The sequence below is a fragment of the Saccopteryx bilineata genome, chromosome 3, assembly GCF_036850765.1.
Source record: "Saccopteryx bilineata isolate mSacBil1 chromosome 3, mSacBil1_pri_phased_curated, whole genome shotgun sequence".
NCBI classification, from domain to species: Eukaryota; Metazoa; Chordata; class Mammalia; order Chiroptera; family Emballonuridae; genus Saccopteryx; species Saccopteryx bilineata.
The window spans coordinates 265,165,953-265,190,168 of NC_089492.1; the positions used below are offsets into that span (position 1 = coordinate 265,165,953).

Consider the following 24,216-nt stretch of genomic DNA (forward strand, 5'->3'; position numbering starts at 1 on the left):
TCAGGGCCCAACCAGATCTCCTGGGTAGGCTCAGGAGTAGGTGGTGACCAGGCTAATAAGGCAAGTCACAGCTCTCCAAGTTGATCACAGCAAAGGCAGCTCCATCTCCTAAATGGCATGTTTCCTTCCAAGCCTCAGTGTCTGCCCTCGTCCTGAAGAGAGAATATTCAACTCAGAGATTCTGGAAGACTGCTGTGGACTGGGGGTCTCGGAGAAGAGGGAAACCATTTCCTGACCTGGAGGAGCCATAGTCTGGTAGGAGGAAGGGTTGGAAGCAGACATGCAGCGGGGTGGGGGGTTGTGCAGCATGCCAGCCAGAGGCGCACACAGTCTGCAGATGAGAGACAGCCTGGGCTTTGGGGGAGCACGGGGTACAGCTGGAGGTTCTGGAAGTAACACGAACCCCATCATGGCTGTCATTAACTCAGTGAGACTCAGTCTTTCCAAGGGTCAGGCCCACAGACAGGGGTATCCCCAACTCTGTCCACTGTCGGTAAATGTTGTCCCATCTCTGGGCCTCTGTGTTTCCCCTTCTGTGAAATGGGTCGTGGAGGGGGGCCAGGCTTGCAGCCCAGCAGTGCCACCTCTGGTTTCTGCTTTCTCATGTCCAGGAGGAAGCCCCATGCTCTGAGACCTGCTGGTAATTCCTCTTTCCCAGGAATGGCAGCGAGCTGGGCGGTGAGCTCAGAACCTGAGCAGGAAGAGGGGCACTGAGTCCAGACCGGGGTTCAAGCAGGGGCAGGAGGAACTGCCCGGCAGCCTCAGGCCAGGAAGCAAAAGCTCACGGCCTACCGACCGGTGGGTTCTGTCACTGTGACCAAGGGGCACAGGTCAGTGTGTCCAGGACCCTGAAGAGTTTTCAGGATCAACCTGAGAGACAGGCCTGTGGTCAGCAGAGGCCTTTGTCCTCAGGTTCTGACTCAAGTGGGAGGCCTTGCCCTTATCAGAGAACCAAGAACATCCCACACCCTTCCACCGGTGTGGGGCTCCTCTGGGCACCCCGCCTGCCCCCTGACTGCAGGCTTCTGCCAGCCCAGATGAGGTCAGGAGTCTGCATGGCCCCCACAGAGCCTGCTCACTTCCTGCCTGTCCTGGAAGCCTTCTCTGGGCCAGGGCATGGCTGTGATGCGGGGACTTGCCCTCAGAAAGCCCCCACAATGTGTGGCCGCCCATATCATTATTTCCTCCTCCTTCTGGAGATAAAACGTGTCCTGTGTCTTGTGCGCCTGGTCACATCCAAGTCCTCTTGGCTGTTCCTCTTTGAACTTTCTCAAGCCCATGCTTTTACCCTCACGGCCCGGGCCACCTATAATAACCTCTGCATGTCCCCTGCCTCGTCCATACCCCTACAGCAAGCAGTACCTTTCAACCCATGTGCCCCTCTCCAACCACCAAGGACAGCTCCAGGGGCTCCTCTGCCGCCTGGGGCAGGCCAACCTGGAGGACACAGAAGTAGCGGGTGACCGCCCCATTGCCCAGGAGCAGAGCGCCCAGCAAGGAACTTGATGTGAAGAGAACCTCCTAGCTTCTCTTCAGAAGTCCATGCACTTATTTTTTACAACTGTCACAACTGCGCCCACAGAAAGCTCCAACTAGTCCCACGTCCCCTGATTTACCAGCTGAAGAACTGGGTCGGTCTAAGGTCCCAGGCATTGGCAGGACAACTCCGAAGCCCATGAGCAATGCACCAATCCCAAACCACTGTCAGGAGTCAGGCAGGGTCCCAGCCCCAGGTCCAGCCCCAACCCCGTTCTCCCCAGCAGCGTCTCCCCCTGTGTCAGTCCCATACCCATTTGCCCTCTGAGCCCGTCTTCTCTCCTTGCACCAGGGGCTGGCTCCTGTAGGTATGTGCCCCAGACACCTGGGACAGGAAGAGGCATTGGTGGGAGACTGGAGGGTGGGAGGAAGGTTTATTCCTGAACCTGTTTTGATGCATTTGAAAGCCCAGAAGCTACTGGACTCAGAACTGACCTCGATCCCAGGCCCCCCATCAGGTGAGTGGGGCCATCACTATTCCGAGTTTTAAGACCTCACCCACCTGCCATTCTAGTCCTCACCTGAGTGGAATCCACACTCCCCTCACTGGTCACATCCATGCTTCTTAGCTATTTGGCCTCCCTAGAGGACACTTCTGTGGTCCTCCTTGGGCACCCATAACCCTAAGGGTATCAGTAGCCACTAGATAGGGTGGTTATGGGGGATATTCTCCTAAATCCCAGACTTGGGCTGTTAGGGCACCTGAATCCAGTGAGAGATTGGATGCCTCTGTTACCTGGACCCATCCAAACCACCACAAACATGCAGATCTTGCTGCAACCCTTTTTCCTGCCAGTGAGCATGCCCAGCAGAGACCCAGGCCCAGGTCTCCCGCCCCTTCACCCCCTGGACGCCAGGAGACTGGGGCCAAGGGCTGGGCTGGCACTCTTCATGCCGTGTTGGTGGTGGGGAATGGACTGGTTAGGATCAGCGCTGGGAAAGGTAGAAATACTCACCTAGAACCAAGGGGGACTGCAGTTTGTAGCATGGGGCTTTATGTGAGTTAAGTCAGACTATTGGCCCATCCAGAAATCTGTTTAATGGGAAGCTGTGAAAGGTGAGCTACAAGCTCCCCCGGCCAATGCAGGCCTTAAAAAGGAGGATCTCATTTCTGGCTGATAGAGTTTTGCCAGGTTAATTCCGAGTTGGCCCAATGGGTAGACTCCAGCTCCAAGACCAGCCTCCAGACCCCTTCCCCCTACTTTCCCTTCTCACAGTGAAACACTCTGGGGGAAAGTTGAGACCACTGTCTTCCCCTTTAAATCTCTATCTGTTGCTTATCTTTAAACCTTGTTTATGGTGTTATTTGTCTTATAGGAGATTTTTATTTTTATGAGATCAAACCTGACAGTGTTTTTCTTTATAGCTTCTGAGTTGTGTGCCTTACTTAGAAAGGCTTTCCCTGTTCCGAGGAGGCATTTTTCAAGATTTGTCACTGCAGGTCTAAAGGGGGCACTTGAACACTGTCAGGGGCAGACAGGCTACTCGCACAAGATATACACTGTGGGGAGCTGCTCTGGGACATTCTGGGGCCTTATGGAAGGCCTCAGGGGCCTACAGCAACGATGCTTTCGGGATTGCAGCAAAATGACTTTGTACTTCTTCTTTACAAAAAGCTTTTTCCTATAAAAAATTCCAAACAGAAGGGTAGCAGATGGCTCTGAGCTCGTATGTTATCTCTGCTCTCACATTTCTCCGGGCAGGTCCTGGGACTGAAGTCACCATCGTGTGTGTGTGTGTGTGTGTGTGTGTGTGTGACAGAGACAGAGAGGGGGACAGATAAGGACAGACAGACAGGAAGGGAGAGAGATGAAAAGCATCAATTCTTTGTTGCAGCACCTTAGTTGTTCATTGATTGCTTTCTCATATGTGCCTTGACCGGGGGCTACAGCAGACCCAGTGACCCCTTGGCTCAAGCCAGCAACTCCATGCTCAAGGTGATGAGTCTTGCTCAAACCAGATGAGCCCATGCTCAAGCCAGCAACCTCAGGATCTCGAACCTGGGTCCTCCGTGTCCCAGTCCGATGCTCTATCCATCGCACCACCACCTAGTCAGGCTGAAGTCACCCTTTTATTACACCCCCTTCCCCACAGTCTTCCCATACCCACCTGTATACCCTTTCTGCAGTGTAGTGGCTCATACTGGCCTTCCTGCTCAGATCCGCTCTGACACCCAGCTCTTTTTCTTCTCCCCATATGTCTAGCCCTGCAGCACCCAATCTCCACCCCATCAAGGACTTCTCTCATTTCTTTCTTCCCCACACGCCACCTGTTGGAAAATTCTGCCTCCTGAGTACCAGGGTTGGGCCCAAAGAGACTCCTGACCCTGTGCTGGATTCCTCAAAGTGCCAGTGCTGCCAATCACAGTGGGGCTGGTGCTGGCTTTCCTGGACCCCATCTAGCCAGCAGACCATGAAAACCGTTGCAGCCATGGAGGGCCTTTGAAGGTGTGGGGCATGGTAGTAAACACCTGCTGGGACAATGGAGCAGGGCTGGGCTGTCAAAGCAGAGGCAGAAAGATGTGGGCCCAACCCTCTCTCTTAGCCAGTAATCCTCCCAAGTAAGCCATTTCCTGGGGTTCCCCATCCTTCATCTCCACACTCAGCCAGGTGTGCAGAGAACTACTGTGCTACACACATACAGGAGGACAGGCCAGGTTGTACTGGGGCCACACCCCAAACTGCCACTTGAAACAAGTCAGCAGTGCCCATGACCCACAGTTTCACCATCACCCCCCCCCAGCCTGTCATGAACCACTTCCCTCAGTGCTACATCCCCATGTCCTTTCTCCCCTGCAAAGTCACCTCCACCGGAAGGCTTCCTCAAGAAAGGCCGCCCTGCTCAGTTGCTTCCTCTCCCCCAGATGCCCTGGAGACTTGGGGATTATCTATGGCACCCGATGCTTGTCCCTCCTATGACTGCGTGTCTGGGCCAACCAATGAGATCACCCAATGGTTGCCCTAAGGACGACTGTCTTCTACCTTCCTACATACCTGCTTCCCCAAGCCCGTCTCCCCCACCCTCACCTCCATGTATCTCAGCCACACTGCCGAGCAAGCAGTTGATGCAGCCACAGTTGCATCAGGACCAGACCCCAGAGAACAAGATGTAAGACGTGACTCTGGATGTCGCCTCTACCAGTAGGAGCCCCCCTACCCACCCAGAGAGAGAGGCTGAACTGGGCTGAGTCCCGGGAGGGCTGAAGGGCTCAGGGCAGCTTACTCTGAGTGCCCACACTCCCCTCCATCCTGTCTAACAGGAGCTCTGGACTTTTCTCTTCCCATCCTCTCCCCTCCATTCTTCACCCTCAGCAGCCTGGCCTCAGTTCCCTCCTCCTGTGTTCCCGGAAACAGCCCTCACCTAGGTCACCACTCCTCGCCAACGGCTGTTTCTCAGTTCTCATCCTCCTAGCTTCTCTTCAGAAGTCCATGCACTTATTTTTTACAACTGTCACAACTGCACCCACAGATAGCTCCAACTAGTCCCACGTCCCGTGATTCATCAGCTGAAGAACTCAGATCCCAAAGGACATTTGCACAGCTTTAGCCAAGTGTTTTATCCATCGGATGGGACAACATGACATCCTCTTGCTCCTCCAAATCCTCTCCTGCTTGCCTTGGGCTGGTCCACATGCCATCAAGTTCCCCCTACCTCCCCAGTGTCTCCTTCTCTGTCTTTTTCACATCTCCTCCTCCTCCTTCTCCTCCCTGCTCTAATTAAGGGTCTTGCCAAGGGTCATGGATTCACCCTCCACCCTTTTCTCTCTCAAATATTTTATCCCCTTTCTTCCCTTCAGCCCCCACCTCTGGGCAAAGTGTTCCCAAAGCCTTTCTCTAACCCTTTTCTCTGCTTGTCCTTGGGTCTTCTCCACAGCCATCTTTTCCTGACCTTGGGATTGTTAGTAGTATCCAACTCCAGCTTGAATTCAGTCCTCCTCTGGGGCTCAGACACATCTGAGTACAGAGGGCGGCAGGAAGCCACCGTGAGAGGCTTGCACGGAGCAGAAGTGCACTGCGTTACCAGAGACAGGGGGCTCTCAGGAGGGTGGTGGTGAGACTGCTGTCCCCACCTCAGCTGGGACTCCCATCAGAATTAAGAGGGGCTATGGGGTTACTAACAGAGCAACTTTCACCAGGATTTCCATAATACACTGGGACAGAAACCATTTAGCTTCATTGCCCATGAAGCAAAGTGTGTCCCAAACTGGAAGTAAGGACCAGGCTCCCCACTTCTCCAGGGAACTCAGTATAATTTGGATGCCTCAAGGTCTGCAGGAACCCAGACACCACTCTGGCTCTTGGGAGTACCCAGAGGAATCCCCAGTGGTGCGGTGGACACAGGTGCCACACCAAAGGCTCTGGCAGCTGTGATGTGATGAGGCACCCTCAGGCAATCACACAGACTGTGGGCATCAAGGGAGCAGGAGCCAGAGAACATAGTGGATGCCACAAGGTGATTCAAGCTGGTCGGCTCTTTCATGAACACCATGCAAAGCTCCCTGGAGGCTTCCAGAAATAACTGGACGAGACCTGAAGGCTTCTGGAAATCTTGAGGAACAGATGGGGATAGAAGCCAGCCAAGCACAGGTCGTGCCTGTCGATGTGGCCTCATTGGTACCTTTTCCCAGGCTGGCAACGCCTTGGGGGAAGCTTTAGACAAAGTGCTGGTGCCCAGCCACTGCCAACATCACAATTCCCTTACAGCCTAGTCCTTCTGTCAAGGAGGCTGTGTTCCACGGTCGCGCACCCAGACTCAATGCGCAGTGCGTTGTCAGAACAGTTCACACGTACTGAACACCTACTCTGTGGCAGACCCTATGCTTAATAGTTCACAGGAATTATGTTCATTAATCTTCATGGTGACCTTTTTAAGTAGATACAATGAAGACCTCTATTAACAGCTCAGGAAGCTCACAAAAATTATGTAATTTGCACAAGAGCCCTGAGCAAGTGATAGGCAGAGCTACAACTTGAGTAGAGGCAGTCTGACCCCAAAGCCCCAGCTCTTCACTAGCATCCTAATGGCTCAATTGATTGCCAAATCTTCCCTTGTTCCCCCTACAGCCTCTTGCTGTTGTTATTGTTGTTGCTGCTGCTGCTGCTGCTGCTACTGATAATTGTAATGCCACGTGCACTTCATCTTTTTCCAAAATGGATGTGAGAAGGCTTTACAAAAGAAAAGATTAATTCATCTAACAGATTCTTACTATTCAAGAAAAAAAAATAACAATCTTTTTTTTTTTTTTTTTTTTTGTATTTTTCTGAAGCTGGAAACGGGGAGGCAGTCAGATAGACTCCCGCATGCGCCCGACCAGGATCCACCTGGCACGCCCACCAGGGGGCGATGCTCTGCCCATCCGGGGTGTTGCTCTGTTGCAACCAGAGCCACTCTAGCGCCTGGGGCAGAGGCCATAGAACCATCCTCAGTGCTGCGGGAGGGGAAGAGAGAGACAGAGAGGAAGGAGAGGGCGAGGGGTGGAGAAGCAGATGGGCGCCTCTCCTGTGTGCCCTGGCCAGGAATCGAACCCAGAACTTCCGCACACCTGGCCAATGCTCTACCACTGAGCCAACCGGCCAGGGCTAAAAAATAACAATCTTAAGGGTTGCTATGGTGGCTGTGACTGGTCCCGAAGTTTGGCATTGAGCTTCCTGGCAGCCAGCACGCAGTTCTGACACTCTTACTATCAGAAAGGAGGAAGCAGACCATTTCCTCCACAGGGACAAATATGTCCAGGAACTAATTTTGAAAGAGGCTTCTCATATATGGGGCCTCATGTCACCGACATGGTGTGACAGGATAAAAAGCAATCTCCTATATGATTTGTTTGCAAGAGCAGATAAAGGACTTTCAGTATAAACATAGGGGGCACCATGTAGTCTTGGACACAACAGACTCAGGGGCACCAGCAGATGGATTGCCTGTGGGTTAGAGCTCAGAAAAGTTAGACTTTTCCCCACACATCTCACTCTTATGGGGTTTTCTGACAAGTCCCAAGATACTGTACAGTGGAGGTGGGGTGGGCCAGAGCCCCAGGCTAAGGAAACTGGAGATGCTCCAAGGAGTGTATGTAGTTCTATTCTACACATGTAAGGTCTTGCACACATTCATTCATCAGATATTTATCGTCCTTTTTTGTGACAGGTTTTGCACTAAGTGAAGCGGAAGCCAATGAAATAAATAATACACTGTTTCTAAAAGCAAGGAATTCAATCATTAAGAGAAAAAAGAACTTACTTTTTTGAGCACGTACTATGTGTCAAGCACTATTTGGGGCTTTGCATATAACATCTCATTTAAAATCTTTAATAAGGCCCTGGCCCGTTGGCTCAGTGGTAGAGCATCAGCCTGGTGTGCAGAAGTCCCGGGTTCGATTCCGGGCCAGGGCACACAGGAGAAGCGCCCATCTGCTTCTACACCCCTCCCCCTTTCCTTCCTCTCTGTCTCTCTCTTCCCCTCCCGCAGCGAGGCTCCATTGGAGCAAGGATGGCCGGGACGCTGGGGATGGCTCCTTGGCCTCTGCCCCAGGCGCTAGAGTGGCTCTGGTCGCAACAGAGCGACGCCCTGGTGGGCAGAGCATCGCCACCTGGTGGGCAGAGCGTCGCTCCCTGGTGGGCGTGCCGGGTGGATCCCGGTCGGGCACATGCGGGAGTCTGTCTGACTGTCTCTCCCCGTTTCCAGCTTCAGAAAAAAAAATACAGGAAAAAAATTAAAATCTTTAATAAGCCTATATAATAAGTTTTATTTTTTTCAAATAGCCTGGCCCTGGCCGGTTGACTCGGTGGATAGAGTGTCGGCCTGGCATATGGACATCCTGGGTTCATTCAATTCCTGATCAAGGCACACAGGAGAAGTGACCATCTGCTTCTCTTCCCCTTCCTCACCCCTTTCTCTGCCTCTTCCTCTCCTGCAGCCAGTGGCTCAATTAGTTTGAGCATTGACACCAGACGCTGAGGATAGCTTGTTGGTCTGAGCATCAGCCTCAGGTGCTAAAAATAGCTGGGTAGATTCAAGCACCAGAAGAATGGTAAGAGAGAGAGAAGAGGTGGCTTGAGGATTCATTCTTCTCATTCTAATGTTAACTCTTGATGTGTGTCAGTCAGAGGTCATTGACAGCATTATCATTCCTTATTCTAGGAGGGGAAGAGGTTGTCCTCTTGGCCTGGAATGAGAATCAGAACTGCCAGCTTCAGCATGGTGAGAATAGGAGGAGGAGGAGGAGGCCAAGCACATGTCTTGCTGAGATGTTAACCCTTGATGTGCTTCAGCCAGAAGGGAGTAGACCTTTAAACTGTAATGAGAACTTGGCCAGAGGTAAAAGTACAAGATTGATTATATACTATTGATTTTTTACAGAATACGTAACTGTGATCACTGAATTAATAATATTGAATCATAGTGATAAGAGCATGAATATTTTATAGGAAATCTTTTATAAGCTTACTTTGTCCATATATTCTTACTTAGCTCTATTTTATGGCTAGTCAAACTAATATCAGTAAATAAGTAATATAGCATACAGTGGTCCCTTGTCTATTGTGGGTGTTAGGTTCCAGAACCTCTCACGATAGGCGAAAGTCCGCGAAGTAGCGACCTTATATTTAATTTATTATTTATATATATATTTAAGGCTTTATAAACCCTCCCACACTCTTATAAACTTTCCCCACTCTGTTATTAACTTTTCCCACACTCTTATAAACACTTCCTATGCTCTTAAACACTTTCTACACTCTTAAACCTACATAATTTTAACAACATAAAATTCTATATGGGTACTCACCAGTGAGTATATTACAACTTGAATGATAATGATGATGATTTAATATTCTTTTAATATGTTTAATTAATATTTTTATATTGTTTTTAATTTTTAGGCTACAAAATGCTTATTTTGCTGCAAAAATAATTAAAATAATAAATATGTAAAAATTCCTATATACTGCAAAATCCCACGATATAGCAAAAAATTTACAATACAAAATTTGATATATACAATTTAAAAATCCGTGATACAATGAGACCAAGAAAAGTGAACTGCGATATGGCACCGGACAACTGTATTTATTCCCAGTTACACATTTAATTTCAAACATGTTAAGAAACAGATAAATTTTAAATTCTCATACCTTTAGAAATTTTTAATTTTCTTCTGAATAATTTGTAAGCCAAAGGAGAAATCATAATAGAAATTTAAAAACACTTAGAACAAAATGATAATGAAGAGTGCCTATCAGAACTATGAGATGAAGCCAAAATAGTACTTTCAGTAAAATGGAGTCTTTTTTTTTTTTTTTTTTTTTCTTTTTTTTTTTTGTATTTTTCTGAAGCTGGAAATGGGGAGAGACAGTCAGACAGACTCCCGCATGCGCCCGACCGGGATCCACCTGACACGCCCACCAGGGGCGACGCTCTGTCCACCAGGGGGCGATGCTCTGCCCCTCTGGGGCGTCGCTCCGCTGCGACCAGAGCCACTCCAGCTCCTGGGGCAGAGGCCAAGGAGCCATCCCCAGCGCCCGGGCCATCCCCGCTCCAATGGAGCCTTGGCTGCGGAAGGGGAAGCGAGAGACAGAGGAAGGAGGGGATGGGGGTGGAGAAGCAAATGGGCGCTTCTCCTATATGCCCTGGCCGGGAATCGAACCCAGGTCCCCCGCACGCCAGGCCGACGCTCTACCGCTGAGCCAACCGGCCAGGGCTAAAATGGAGAGTCTTGAATGTTACTGTTAGAAAAGATAAAAAGAAAAGCCAATGAACTAAGCATCCAACTTAAGAGTTATAATAAAAAACCAAAGAATAAATCCAATGAAAATAAAAAGAAAAGAGAAATTCATTCCATTGAAACAGAAACTGTAAAAAAAAAATCACCAAAGTTAAAAATTGGTTTATCAAAAAATCTAATTAAAAAATTTTTTTTCTAGCCTGACCTGTGGTGGCGCAGTGGATAAAGCGTCAACCTGGAAATGCTGAGGTCGCCGGTTTGAAACCCTGGGCTTGCCTGGTCAAGGCACATATGGGAGTTGATGCTTCCAGCTCCTCCCCTCTGTCTCTCTCTCTCTCCTCTCTAAAATGAATAAATAAAAATTAAAAAAAAAAAAAATTTTTTCTGGCAAAAATGATCAAAAATAAAAGTCACCAAAATTTTATACTTAAAAATGTTTAAAAGACCAGCCCTGGCTGGTTGGCTCAGTGGTAGAGCGTCGGCCTGGCGTGCAGAAGTCCTAGGTTCGATTCCCGGCCAGGGCACACAGGAGAAGCGCCCATCACTTCTCCACCCCTCCCCCTCTCCTTCCTCTCTGTCTCTCTCTTCCCCTCCCGCAGCCGAGGCTCCACTGGAGCAAAGATGGCCCGGGCGCTGAGGATGGCTCCTCAGCCTCTGCCCCAGGCGCTAGAGTGGCTCTGGTCGCAACAGAGCGACTCCCCGGAGGGGCAGAGCATCACCCCCTGGTGGGCGTGCCGGGTGGATCCCGGTCGGGCGCATGCGGGAGTCTATCTGACTGTCTCTCCCTGTTTCCAGCTTCAGAAAAATACAGAAAATAAATAAATAAATAAATAAATAAATAAATAAATAAAAATGTTTAAAAGACCATATGTACAGATACAGAAAAGATTAGGAAAACAGAAAGTGAACACTATGAACAACTCTATATTGAGGAACAGATCATTCCAACTTATACAAACTCTCACAGAGAATAGAAAAAGACAGCACAATTTGCAGACCATTCTGTGAGGATTGTATAACCTTGATCCTAATATCTAACAAAGAGAATACAAGAAAAGACAATTATAGGCCAATTTTACTCAAGAGCATAGATGTAAAAGCAAAAATCCTAAACAAGGTAATAACAACCTGAATGCAGCAATGCATAAAAATGGTAATATATTATGACCAAGTTGGGTTTATCCTAGAGTTGCAAGAATGTTTTAATATTATACATCTATAAATGTTATTCATAACATTAACAAATTAATTTAGAGAAACCACATTACCTTTTCAATAGATGCAGAAGAAACATTTTATATGATTTACACTTGATTTTTTTTTTTTTAGCAAACTAAGAATATAAGGGAAATTTCTTAAATGATAAGGGTTATTGTCCCAAAACCTTTAGAAAATTTTATTCTTAATGGGAAACTTTAATATTTCCTTTAAAATCATGAATAAAACAAAGATGCTCACTACCACTGCTTCTCTTCAGAGCCAAACTGGTAGTCCTAGCCAATGCAGTAAGACAAGAAAATGAAATAAAACGTATAAAGATTAAAAGAAAATAAATGTGCATCACTCAGATTATGTGTTTATTTAAATAGAAAACCCCAAAATCTACAGATAAAGTGGTAGAATAAGAGATTTAACAAAATTGCTTGATTTTTAAATCAATGTATAAAACGGAAAGAGTAAGATGCCTTTTCCTGTAGGGAAATATATATCTTTTTTAATATATATATATATCCTTTAAAATTGCAACAAAAACATAAGGTGATCAAGACTAAAACACCTTCCTGAATAAGGAAACTCAATATTTAAAGATATCGCCTGACCAGGCGGTGGCTCAGTGCATAAAGCATCGGACTGGGATGCAGATGACCCAGGTTCGAGACCCCAAGGTCGCCAGCTTGAGTGCAGGCTCATCTGGTTTAAACAAAAGCTCACCAGCTTGAGCCCAAGGTTGCTGGCTCGAGCAAGGGGTTACTCAGTCTGCTGTAGCCCCACGGTCAAGGCACATATGAGAAAGCAATCAATGAACAACTAAGGTGTCACAACAAAAAAACTAATGATTCCGCCTAGCGTGCGGAGGACCCGGGTTCGATTCCCGGCCAGGGCACACAGAAGAAGCGCCCATTTGCTTCTCCACCCCTCCGCCGCGCTTTCCTCTCTGTCTCTCTCTTCCCCTCCCGCAGCCAAGGCTCCATTGGAGCAAAGATGGCCCGGGCGCTGGGGATGGCTCTGTGGCCTCTGCCCCAGGCGCTAGAGTGGCTCTGGTCGCAACATGGCGACGCCCAGAATGGGCAGAGCATCGCCCCCTGGTGGGCAGAGCGTCGCCCCATGGTGGGCGTGCCGGGTGGATCCCGGTCGGGCGCATGCGGGAGTCTGTCTGACTGTCTCTCCCTGTTTCCAGCTTAAAAAAAAAACAAAAAAAAAAAACAACAACTAATGATTGATGCTTCTCATCTCTCTCCTTCCTGTCTGTCTTTCCCTATCTATCCCTCTTTCTGACTCTCCTTCTATCTCTGTAAAAATAAAATAAAATAAAATATTTAAAGATAACAATCTTTTCTATAAAGTCAATACAACTCCAATCAAAATCACAAGATTTTTGTGGATCTAGACAAGCTAATTCTAAAATATATTAGAAGAGAAAACACCCAAGAATAGAAACTGCTGGCAAAAAATAATAATAGTAGTTAGTCCCTGGCCAGGTGAGTCAGTGGATAGAGCGTCGACCTGGCACACCAAGGTGTGGGTTCGATCTCCCGTCAGGGTACATACAAGAAGCAAGTAGTGAGTACACAACTTAGTGGAACAACAAATTAATATTTCTTTCTCTCTCTCTCTCTCCCCCTTACCCCTTTCCTCTTTCTCTCTCTCAAATCAATGGGAAAAACATAAATAATAATAATAAAGTGAGGGGACTTGTTCTATCAGATACCAAGACTTACAAAGGTAAAATAATTGAGATAGTCTGGCACTTACACAGGGGTGCTCAAGTGGACCAATGGAAAAGAACAGAGCCTGGCCTATGGTGGCGCAGTGGATAAAGCATCCACCTGGAACGCTGAAGACACTGGTTCAAAACCCCAGGCTTACCTGGTCAAGGCACATGTGAGAAACAACCACTATGACTTAATGCTTCCTGCTACTCTTCCTCTTCTTCTCTCTTTCTCTCTCTCTCCTCTCTCAGAAGTCAATAAATAAAATCTTTTTAGAAAATAAAAAAAAAAGGAAAAAAATGGAGAGCCTCAAAACAAACCACAAGTACATGGAAATTTTACATGTGACATAGATAGAAGCAGCATTGCAGCAGATCCCTGGGTAAAGGAAAAGTTATTCGGTAAGTGATAAATTGCATATCCACAAAAAAAAATGAAATAGGCTCATTTCCCCAAATCATAAATGATATCAGTCCCAGATGGATGAAAGCTTTAAATATGAAAGGCAAAACTTTTAAACTCATAGAAGAAAATATAAAAGAATATCGTTATGACCTCAGAACAGGAAAGTCTTTCTTCAACAAGATAAAAAGTATTAACTATAAAAGATAATATTCATAAATTCAATTACATTAAAACATTTCTCCATAGACTTCACAAGGAAAATGAAAAGACAAGCCACCAACTGGGGGAAGTTATTTGCAACACACACCACTGACAGTCAAGTTGAAAACATCAGCTAAAGACATGAACAGGCATTTCTCAGAAGTGGAACATGAAAGACCAATCAAGATATGAAAAGATCAACCTCATTAATAATCAGTAAAATTCAAATTAAGACAACATGAGCTACAATTTTACACCACGCTAGCCAAAATTAAGAAGTATGACACACTGAGGGTTGGTAAGGATCTGGAACGACAGGAATTTTTACACTTAGCTGGTAGGAATGTAAATTAGCACAAGCATTTTGGAAAACAAGATGGTGCCATTTGTTTGATTCCTGGTCAGGGCATACAGGAGAAGCTACCATCTGTTCTTCCCCACCTCCCTCTCCTTCTTTTGCAGCCAGTGGCTTGACTGGTTTGAGCATCAGTCCCAGGCACTGAAGATAGTTCCATTGGAACACATCAGCCTCAGGTGCTAAGAATAGCTCAGTTACATGAGCATCAGTCCCAGATGGGGTTACTGGGTGGATCCCAGTCAAGACACATGCAGGAGTCTGCCTCACTATCACACCTCCTCTCACCTAAAAAAAAAAAAAAAAAAAGAAAGAAAAGAAAAAGGTGAATAAACTTCAATCATCCATAACAACATGGCAAAAATATAATGTTGAATGAAAAAAAAAAAGTTGCAGAAGACTGCATTCAGTATGATAGCATTTTAATAAAGTTACAAAAGCAAACAAATCAAACAATATACCATTTACAGAAACATACATATGTAATAACTATATTTTTAAACTATGAAGTGAACAATAAATTTAAAACTCAAATAGTTGTGACCTCCGAGGGTGTAAGAGACAGGGAGGCAGAGTTAACAAATGGATGAAAAGATACAAGTGGTGTTCTAGATCTGTGCCTTCCAGTATGACCACCATTAGCTACATGTAACTATTTTGATTTATATTTAAATTAATTAAAATTAAATCAAATTTAAATTTTAGTTCATCACCCTAGCCAAATGTCATATGCTAAAAGAGCCACATGTGACCAGGGGCTATTCTATTAGCACAGATTTACAGGCCATTTCCATCATCACAAAAGGTTCTACTGGACACCTCTATCCCAGACAAGAAGTAGGTGAACTTTTTCATAAACTGCAAGACAGTTAACTTTTTGGCTTTGTGGAACATAAGGTCTCTGCTACCACTATTCCACTTAGAAGCAGCCACTGACAAAATGTAAATGAATGGATGTGACTATGTTCCAATATATTCTTATTTACCAAACAAGCAGTGGGCCTGAGTTGGCCTACAAGTCATAGTTTGTTAAGCACTGTTCTAGATCTTAAGTTAGGTGATTGGTTAACAGATAGTCACTTCTTCTGTGTGCCCTGACCGGGAATCGATTCCAGGACATCCACACGCCAAGGTGATGCTCAATCACTCAACCAACTAGCCAGGGCCAGGATTGGTTTCTTCTAAGGACTTACTCCTTGACTTACAGATGGCCACTTTTTCCCTGCATCCTCACATGGTCTTTTCACTGTATATGTGCATACCTGGTGTCTCTTCCTCTTTTTATAAGGACATCAGTCATATTGAATTAAGGCCCTATATTAATGGCTTCAAATTATGCTAATCACCTCTTTAAAGATCTTATCACCAAATATAGTCACATTCTGCAGGGAGCTGGGACTTCAACATATGAATTTGGGGTGGGGGGGGACACAATTCAGCCTATAACAGATAAATAAATGATAGATACATACATATATATATGATAAAAACAGTGCTTGCTTCAGCAGCACATATACTAAAATTGGAACGATACAGAGAAGATTAGCATGGCCCCTGCACAAGGATGACACGCAAATTCATGAAGCGTTCCATATTTTAAAAAAAAAAATTGGTAAAATGTTAAGAATTTGGGTGAAGTGTACACAGAAGTTTTCTGAACTATTCTTGCAACTTTTACAAGCCTAAAATGATTTCAAAATTAAGAGCTTAAAAACACATACAAATATAGCTACATGCACTTATAGTAAGGCTAAAAACTGCAATAAAAATTTTCTGGCCCTGACCAGTTGGTTCAGTGGTAGAGCATCGGCCTGGTATGTGGAAGTCCTAGGTTTGATTCTCAGCCAGGGCACACAGGAGAGGCACCCATCTGCCTCTCCAACCTTCCCCCTCTCCTTTCTCTCTATCTCTCTCTTCCCGTCCCACAGCCAAGGCTCCACTGGAGCAAAGTTGGCCAGGGCTCTGAGGATGGCTTCATGGCCTCTGCCTCAGGTGTTAGAATGGTTCTGGTCACAACAGAGCAATGCCCTAGATGGGCAAAGCATCTTCCCCTAGTGGGCATGCCGGGTGGATCCCAGTTGGGCACATGTGAGAGTCTGTCTCTCTGCCTCCCTGCTTCTCACTTCAGAAAAATACAAAAAAAAAAAATTCTGATATATACTTAAATAAAAAGTTTACTCTTGCCTGACTGGTGGTTGTGTAGTGTGTAGAGCATCAACCTGGGACATTAAGGACCCAGATTCAAAACCCTGAGGTTTCCAGCTTGAGCGTCAGATCATCAACATCACCCCAAGGTCTCTGGTTTGAGCAAGGGCTTGCTGGCTCAGCTGGAGCCCCCAGTCAAGGCATGTATAAGAAGCAATCAATGAACAACTAAAGTGAAGCAACTACAGTTGATGTTTCTCATCTTTCCCTTCCTGTCTCTCTCTCTGTGTTTCTATCTCAATTTAAAAAAAGTTTAGGGGAACTGAAGATGGCAGTGGAGTAGGCAGATGCACAGACTCCCAGCTCACACCACCAAACTGGATTACAAACTAATTTATGAACAATCAATGTGAAAAACCAAATCTGGACTACAAGAACAGCTCTCAAAAACCAAGGAGCAAAGAAGCCACAACAAACCTGGTATGGAGCACCTGAATCTCCCCTGCTTACAGGAACAGAGGGGGAGTGAGGCTGAGAGCCCAGAAGGGATTACACTCCAAAGAAAAGAGCAGTAAATACTGTTCACAGCCACTTGCCTGGCGACCAGGGAATAAGGTGTGTTGAAAGGGCCGGCTTGTCTTCCAAAAAGAAAGGGGAGAGAGAGAGACAGATGGTGAGGGGCAGAGGAATGCAGGGGACGACCTGAAAAGCTGACTCATTCATTGCTGGAGGTGGCCATAGTGGGGGAGGGGCTGATCCTTCCACAAAACAAAATATAAAGTGCTTCCAGGTCACAGATCTCCAGACATCTCTCCAGCTCCAATCAGCGCAACAAGACACAGCTGAAAACAAGAAGTGGGGAGGAGGGGCAGTAATTCAGGTCTCCATAGTGATCTGAGATACACCTCCCCCTACTGAAGCTGAGAAAGCAACCTGCCCCCAGAGAGATTAACTGACAGAAGAGGACTTCAGAGCCTCAGGTCACACCCACTGCATTCCTGGATACAGTTTCAAATAAGTCCCCTGCTGAGATCAGCAAACAAAATAATCACCTGTTAAGAAAACAAACAAATCAAGACTTCAAAGCAGCCCAAATCCAAAAGTGGATTACAAATAATAGCTGATGCCAACCCAAGAAGACCTAGAAATAACACAATTGAAAACTAGAGGCAGACAACACCAAGCCTAGACTCAAGCAGTTCTACAAACAAAACACCCAAACACACAGATATAATGAGAAGACAGAGAAGTGCAATCCAAATGAAACCACAAGAGAAACATCCAGGAAATGAACTGAGTGATATGGAAATAACCAAACTTCCAGATGCGGAGTTCAAAATAATGATTGTAAGGATGCTTAGGGATCTTAGAACAACAATGGATGGTCATTACGAACACCTAAATAAAGAAATAGCAAGTATAAAAAAGGATATTGAAATATTAAAAAAGAATCAGTCGGAGATGACAAATACAATATTTTAATATTAGAAATAAAGACCACAATGGAAGGAATTAAAAACAGGATGGATAGGCCTGACCAGGTTGCGCAGTGGTTAGAGCTTCAAACTGGGATGCTGAGGACCCAGGTTCGAGACCCCGAGGTCGCCAGCTTGAGTGCGGGCTCATCTGATTTGAGCAAAAGCCTACCAGCTTGAACCCAAAGTCGCTGGCTCCAGCAAGGGGTTGCTTGATCTGCTGGAAGCCCACGGTCAAGGCACATATGAGAAAGCAATCAATGAACAACTAAGGTGTTGCAATGCGCAATGAAAAACTAATGATTGATGCTTCTCATCTCTCTTTGTTCCTGTCTGTCTGTCCCTGTCTATCCCTCTCTCTGATTCACTGTCTGTCTCTGTAATAAATAAATAAATAAATAAAATTTAAAAAAAAAAACAGGATGGTTAGAGCTAAGGATCGAATCAGCGAGTAGGAGGACAACTGGAATGAAGGCATAAAAGCAGAGAAGAAAAAAGAAAAGAGACTCAAAAAGTCTGAGGAAACTCTTAAAAGAGCTCTGTGACAACATAAAGAGAAATAACATCCGCATTATAGGGGTTCCTGAAGAAGAAGAGAAAGAACAAGGGATAGAGACTTTGTTCAATCATATCATAGCTGAAAACTTCCCTAAATTAATGCAGGAGAAACTCTCACAAGTTCAAGTAGCACAGAGAACTCCATTAAAGAGAAACCCAAAGAAACCTACACCAAGACACATCATAATTAAAATACAAAAGCTAGGCCCTGGCCGTTTGGCTCAGCGGTAGAGCGTTGGCCTGGCGTGCGGGGGACCTGGGTTCAATTCCCGGCCAGGGCACATAGGAGAAGCGCCCATTTGCTTCTCCACCCCTCCCCCTCTCCTTCCTCTCTGTCTCTCTCTTCCCTCCAGCAGCAAGGCTCCATTGGAGCAAAGATGGCCCAGGTGCTGGGGATGGCTCCTTGACCTCTGCCCCAGGCACTAGAGTGGCTCTGGTCGCAGCAGAGCAACCCCCCAGAGGGGCAGAGCATCGCCCCCTGGTGGGCAGAGCATCGCCCCTGGTGGGAGTGCCAGGTGGATCCCATTCGGGTGCATGTGGGAGTCTGTCTGACTGTCTCTCCCCATTTCCAGCTTCAGAAAAATACAAAAAAAAAAAAAATACCAAAGCTAAGTGATAAAGAGAAAATATTAAAAGCTGTGAGAGAAAAAAAGGCTATCACCTACAAAGGAGTCCCCATAAGGATGACATCCAATTTATCAACAGAAACACTTGAGGCCAGAAGGGAATGGCAAAAAATATTCTAAGTAATGCAGAACAAGAACCTACAGGCCCTGGCCGGTTGGCTCAGCGGTAGAGCGTCGGCCTAGCGTGCGGAGGACCCGGGTTTGATTCCCGGCCAGGGCACACAGGAGAAGCGCCCATTTGCTTTTCCACCCCTCCGCCGCGCTTTCCTCTCTGTCTCTCTCGTCCCCTCCCTCAGCCAAGGCTCCATTGGAGCAAAGATGGCCCGGGCGCTGGGGATGGCTCTGTGGCCTCTGCCCCAGGCGCTAGAGTGGCTCTGGTCGCAACATGGCGACGCCCAGGATGGGCAGAGCATCGCCCCCTGGTGGGCAGAGCGTCGCCCCTGGTGGGCGTGCCGGGTGGATCCCGGTCGGGCGCATGCGGGAGTCTGTCTGACTGTCTCTCCCTGTTTCCAGCTTCAGAAAAATGAAAAAAAAAAAAAAAAAAAGAACCTACACCAAGACTTCTTTATCCAGCAAGATTATTGTTTAAAATTGAAGGAGAGGCCTGACCTGTGGTGGCGCAGTGGATAAAGCGTTAACCTGGAAACACTGAGGTTGCCGGTTCAAAACCCTGGGCTTGCCTGGTCAAGGTGCATATGGGAGTTGATGCTTCCTGCTCCTCCCCCCTTCTCTCTCTCTCTCTCTCCCCTCTCTATAATGAATAAATAAAATCTAAAAAAAAAAAAAAAAAAAAAAAAATTAAAATTGAAGGAGAAATAAAAAGCTTTCCAGACAAAAAAAAACTTCAAGGAATTCATTACAACCAAACCAATGCTGCAGGAAATGTTAAGGGGCATGGTGTAAATAGATCTAAGTGGGAAAAGAATATAGCAAAAGAGGAATCCAGCTTTAAAGAATAAAATGGCAATAAACAACTACATATCAATAATAATCTTAAATGTAAATGGATTAAATGACCCAATCAAAAGACATAGGGTAGCTGCATGGATAAGAAAACAGGGCCCATACATATGCTGTCTCCAAGAGACACACCTTAAAACAAAAGATGCACATAGACTAAAGGTAAAAGGATGGAAAAAACCATTTCATGCAAATGGAACTGAAAAAAAAGCTGGGGTAACAATACTTATATCAGACAAAATGGACTTTAAAACAAAGAATATAGTAAGAGATAAAGAAGGCCACTACATAATGATAAGGGGAGCAATCCAACAGGAAGATATAACTATTATAAATATCTATGCACCTAATATAGGAGCACCTAAATATATAAAGCAGACTTTGATGGATATAAAGGGTGAGATCAACAGTAATACTATAATAATAGGGGATTTTAATACCCCACTAACATCACTAGATAGATCCTCAAGAAAGAAAATTAACAAAGAAACAGCAGACTTAAAGAACACACTAGATCAACTCAATTTAATAAATATCTTCAGAACCTTTCACCCTAGAGCAGCAGAATATACATTCTTTATAAGTGCTTATGGTACATTCTCTAGGATAGACCAAATGTTAGGGCACAAAAGTGGTCTCAACAAATTTAAGAAGATTGAAATCATATCAAGCATTTTCTCTGATCACAATGGCATGAAACTAGAAATCAACCACAACAGAAAAGCTCAAAAATTCTCAAGCACATGGAAACTAAATAGCAGGTTGTTAAATAATGAATGGATTAAGAATGAGATCAAAAAAGAAATTTTAAAATTCCTAGAAATGAATGATAATGAGCATACAACAACTCAAAATTTATGGGACACAGCAAAAGCAGTACTGAGAGGGAAGTTCATAGCACTACAGGCACACTTTCAGAAGCTAGAAAAAGCTCAAATAAACAACTTAACCCTGCATCTAAAAGAACTAGAAAAAGAACAGCAACTAAAGCCCGAATGTAGTAGAAGGAAGGAAATAATAAAGATCAGAGCAGAAATAAATGACATAGAGACTAAAGAAACAATACAGAGGATCAATGAAACTAGGAGCTGGTCCTTTGAAAAGGTAAACAAGATCGATCAACTTTTAATTAGACTCACCAAGAAAAAAAGAGAGAGGACTCAAATAAATAAAATTAGAAATGAGAGTGGAGAAATAACAACTGACACAACAGAAATACAAAATATTGTAAGAAAATACTATGAAGAACTGTATGCCAAAAAACTAGACAACCTAGATGAAATGGACAAATTTCTTGAAACATACAATCTTCCAAAAATTAATCTGGAAGAATCAGAAAATCTAAACAGACCGATTACACCAAATGAGATCAAAACAGTTATCAAAAAACTCCCAACAAAGAAAAGTCCTGGGCCAGACGGTTTCACAAGTGAATTCTACTAAATATTCAAAGAAGAACTAACTCCTATCCTTCTCAAGCTATTTCAAAAAATTCAAGAGGAAGGAAGACTTCCAAGCTCCTTTTATGAGGCAAGCATAATTCTGATTCCAAAGACAACACAAAGAAAGAAAATTATAGGCCAATATCCCCGATGAATATAGATGCTAAAATCCTCAACAAAATATTAGGAAACCGGATCCAACAATATATGGAAAAAATCATACACCATGATCAAGTGGGATTTATTCTTGGGAGGCAAGGCTGGTACAATATTCACAAATCAATCAATGTGATTCATCACATAAACAAAAGGAAAGAGAAAAACCACATGATAATTTCAATAGATGCAGAAAAAGCATTTGATAAAATCCAACACCCATTCATGATCAAAACTCTCAGCAAAGTGGGAATACAGGGAACATACCTCAACATGATAAAGGCCATCTATGACAAACCCAGAGCCAACATCATACTCAATGGGCAAAAATTAAAAGCAATCCCCTTAAGATCAGGAACAAGGCAGGGGTGCCCCTTTCACCACTCTTATTCAACATAGTCCTGGAAGTCCTAGCCACAGCAATCAGACAAGAAGAAGAAATAAAAGGCATTCAAGTTGGAAAAGAAGAAGTAAAATTATCATTATTTGCAGATAATATGATATTGTATATAGAAAACCCTAAAGTCTCAGTCAAAAAAACCACTGGACCTGATAAATGAGTTCAGCAAAGTGGCAGGATATAAAATGAATACTCAGAAATCAGAGGCATTTTTATACACTAACAATGAACAGTCAGAAAGAGAAATTAAGGAAACAATTCCTTCACTATTACAACCAAAAAAATAAAGTACCTAGGAGTACATTTAACCAAGGAGACTAAAGACTTGTACTCGGAAAATTATAAAACATTGATAAAAGAAATCAAGGAAGATAGAAACAAGTGGAAGCATATACCATGCTCATGGTTAGGAAGAATAAACATCATTAAAATGTCTATATTACCCAAAGCAATTTATAAATTCAATGCAATACCAATTAAAATACCAATGACATACTTTAAAGATATAGATCACATACTCCAAAAATTTATATGGAACCAGAACAGAACATGAATAGCCTCAGCAATCTTAAAAAAGAAGAATAAAGGGAGAGGTATCACACTTCCTGATATTAAGTTATACTACAAGGCCATTGTACTCAAAACAGCATGGTACTGGCATAAGAACAGGCACATAGATCAATGGAACAGAACGGAGAACCCAGAAATAAACCCACAGCTCTATGAACAACTGATAGTTGACAAAGGAGGTAAGAGCATACTATGGAGTAAAGACAGCCTCTTTAATAAATGGTGTTGGGAAAATTGGACAGCTACCTGCAAAAAAAATGAAACTAGACTACCAACTTACACCATTCACAAAAATAAACTCAAAATGGATAAAAGACTTAAATGTAAGCCATGAAACCATAAGCATCTTAGAAGAAAACATAGGCAGTAAGCTCTCCAACATCTCTCGCAGCGATATATTTGCTGATTTATCTTCTCCACAGGCAAGTGAAATAAAAGACAGGATAAACAAATGGGACTATATCAAACTAAAAAGCTTTTGCACAGCCAAAGACAATAAGAACAGAATAAAACGACAAACTACACAATGGGAGAACATATTTGACAGTACATCTGATAAGGGGTTAATAACCAAAATTTATAAAGAACTTGTAAATCTCAACACCAGAAAGACAAACAATGCAATCAAAAAGTGGGCAAAAGAAATTAATAGACACGTCTCCAAAGAGGGCATACAGATGGCCAATAGGCATATGAAAAAATGCTCAACATCACTAATCATTAGAGAAATGCAAATTAAAACCACAATGAGATATCACCTCACACCGGTCAGAATGGTGCTCATCAACAAAACAACACAGAGTAAGTGCTGGCGAGGATGTGGAGAAAAGGGAACCCTCCTGCACTGCTGGTGGGAATGCAGACTGGTGCAGCCTCTGTGGAAAACAGTATGGAGATTCCTCAAAAAATTGAAAATCAAACTGCCTTTTGACCCAGCTATCCCACTTTTAGGAATATACCCCAAGAACACCATAGCACTGTTTCAAAAGAAGAAATGCACCCCCATGTTTATGGCAGCATTGTTCACAATAGCGAAGATCTGGAAACAGCCCAAGTGTCCGTCAGAGGACGAGTGGATAAAAAAGCTTTGGTACATATATACTATGGAATACTACTCAGCCATAAGAAATGATGACATTGGATCATTTACAATAACATGGATGGACCTTGATAACATTATACGGAGTGAAATAAGTAAATCAGAAAAAACTAAGAACTATATGAACCCATACATAGATGGGACATAAAAATGAGACTCAGAGACATGGACAAGAATGTGATGGTAACAGGGGGTGAGGTGGGGGGGTGGGGAGGGGGCGAGGAAGGAGAGAGAGGGGGTGGGGGGAGGGGAGTGGCACAAAGAAAACCAGATAGAAGGTGACGGAAGACAATTTGACTTTGGGTGAGGGGTATGCAGCATAATCAAATGTCAAAATAATCTGGAGATGTTTTCTCGGAACATATGTACCCTGATTTATCAATGTCACTGCATTAAAATTAATAAAAATAAGATTAAAAAAAAGTTTACTCTTTGAAATCCATTAAGTCAAAAGGAATAGAAGGTTGACATTGGCAATACAAGCAGCCATCTGAGTAAAGAGAGGACTGGGAAGACAGATCATCAGAAGGTTGTGGGTAATCTGAAGGGAAGCATTTCTATGGAGTGACATTGGGCAAACCAGATTAGATTTGGTGGTAAGGAAGTGGAAATGGCAAATGCTGACAATCTTTACTCTATGAA

The 24,216-nt window shown here is 44.5% G+C and overlaps 1 non-coding gene across 1 annotated transcript; it reads left to right on the forward strand.

The window, feature by feature from the left end:
• The first annotated feature begins 15,635 nt into the window (after positions 1 to 15,635).
• LOC136332638 (U6 spliceosomal RNA) lies at positions 15,636 to 15,742 on the forward strand. The gene has a single exon (XR_010730804.1). It is a non-coding gene; the product is annotated as a U6 spliceosomal RNA (small nuclear RNA).
• Positions 15,743 to 24,216: the final 8,474 nt, after the last annotated feature.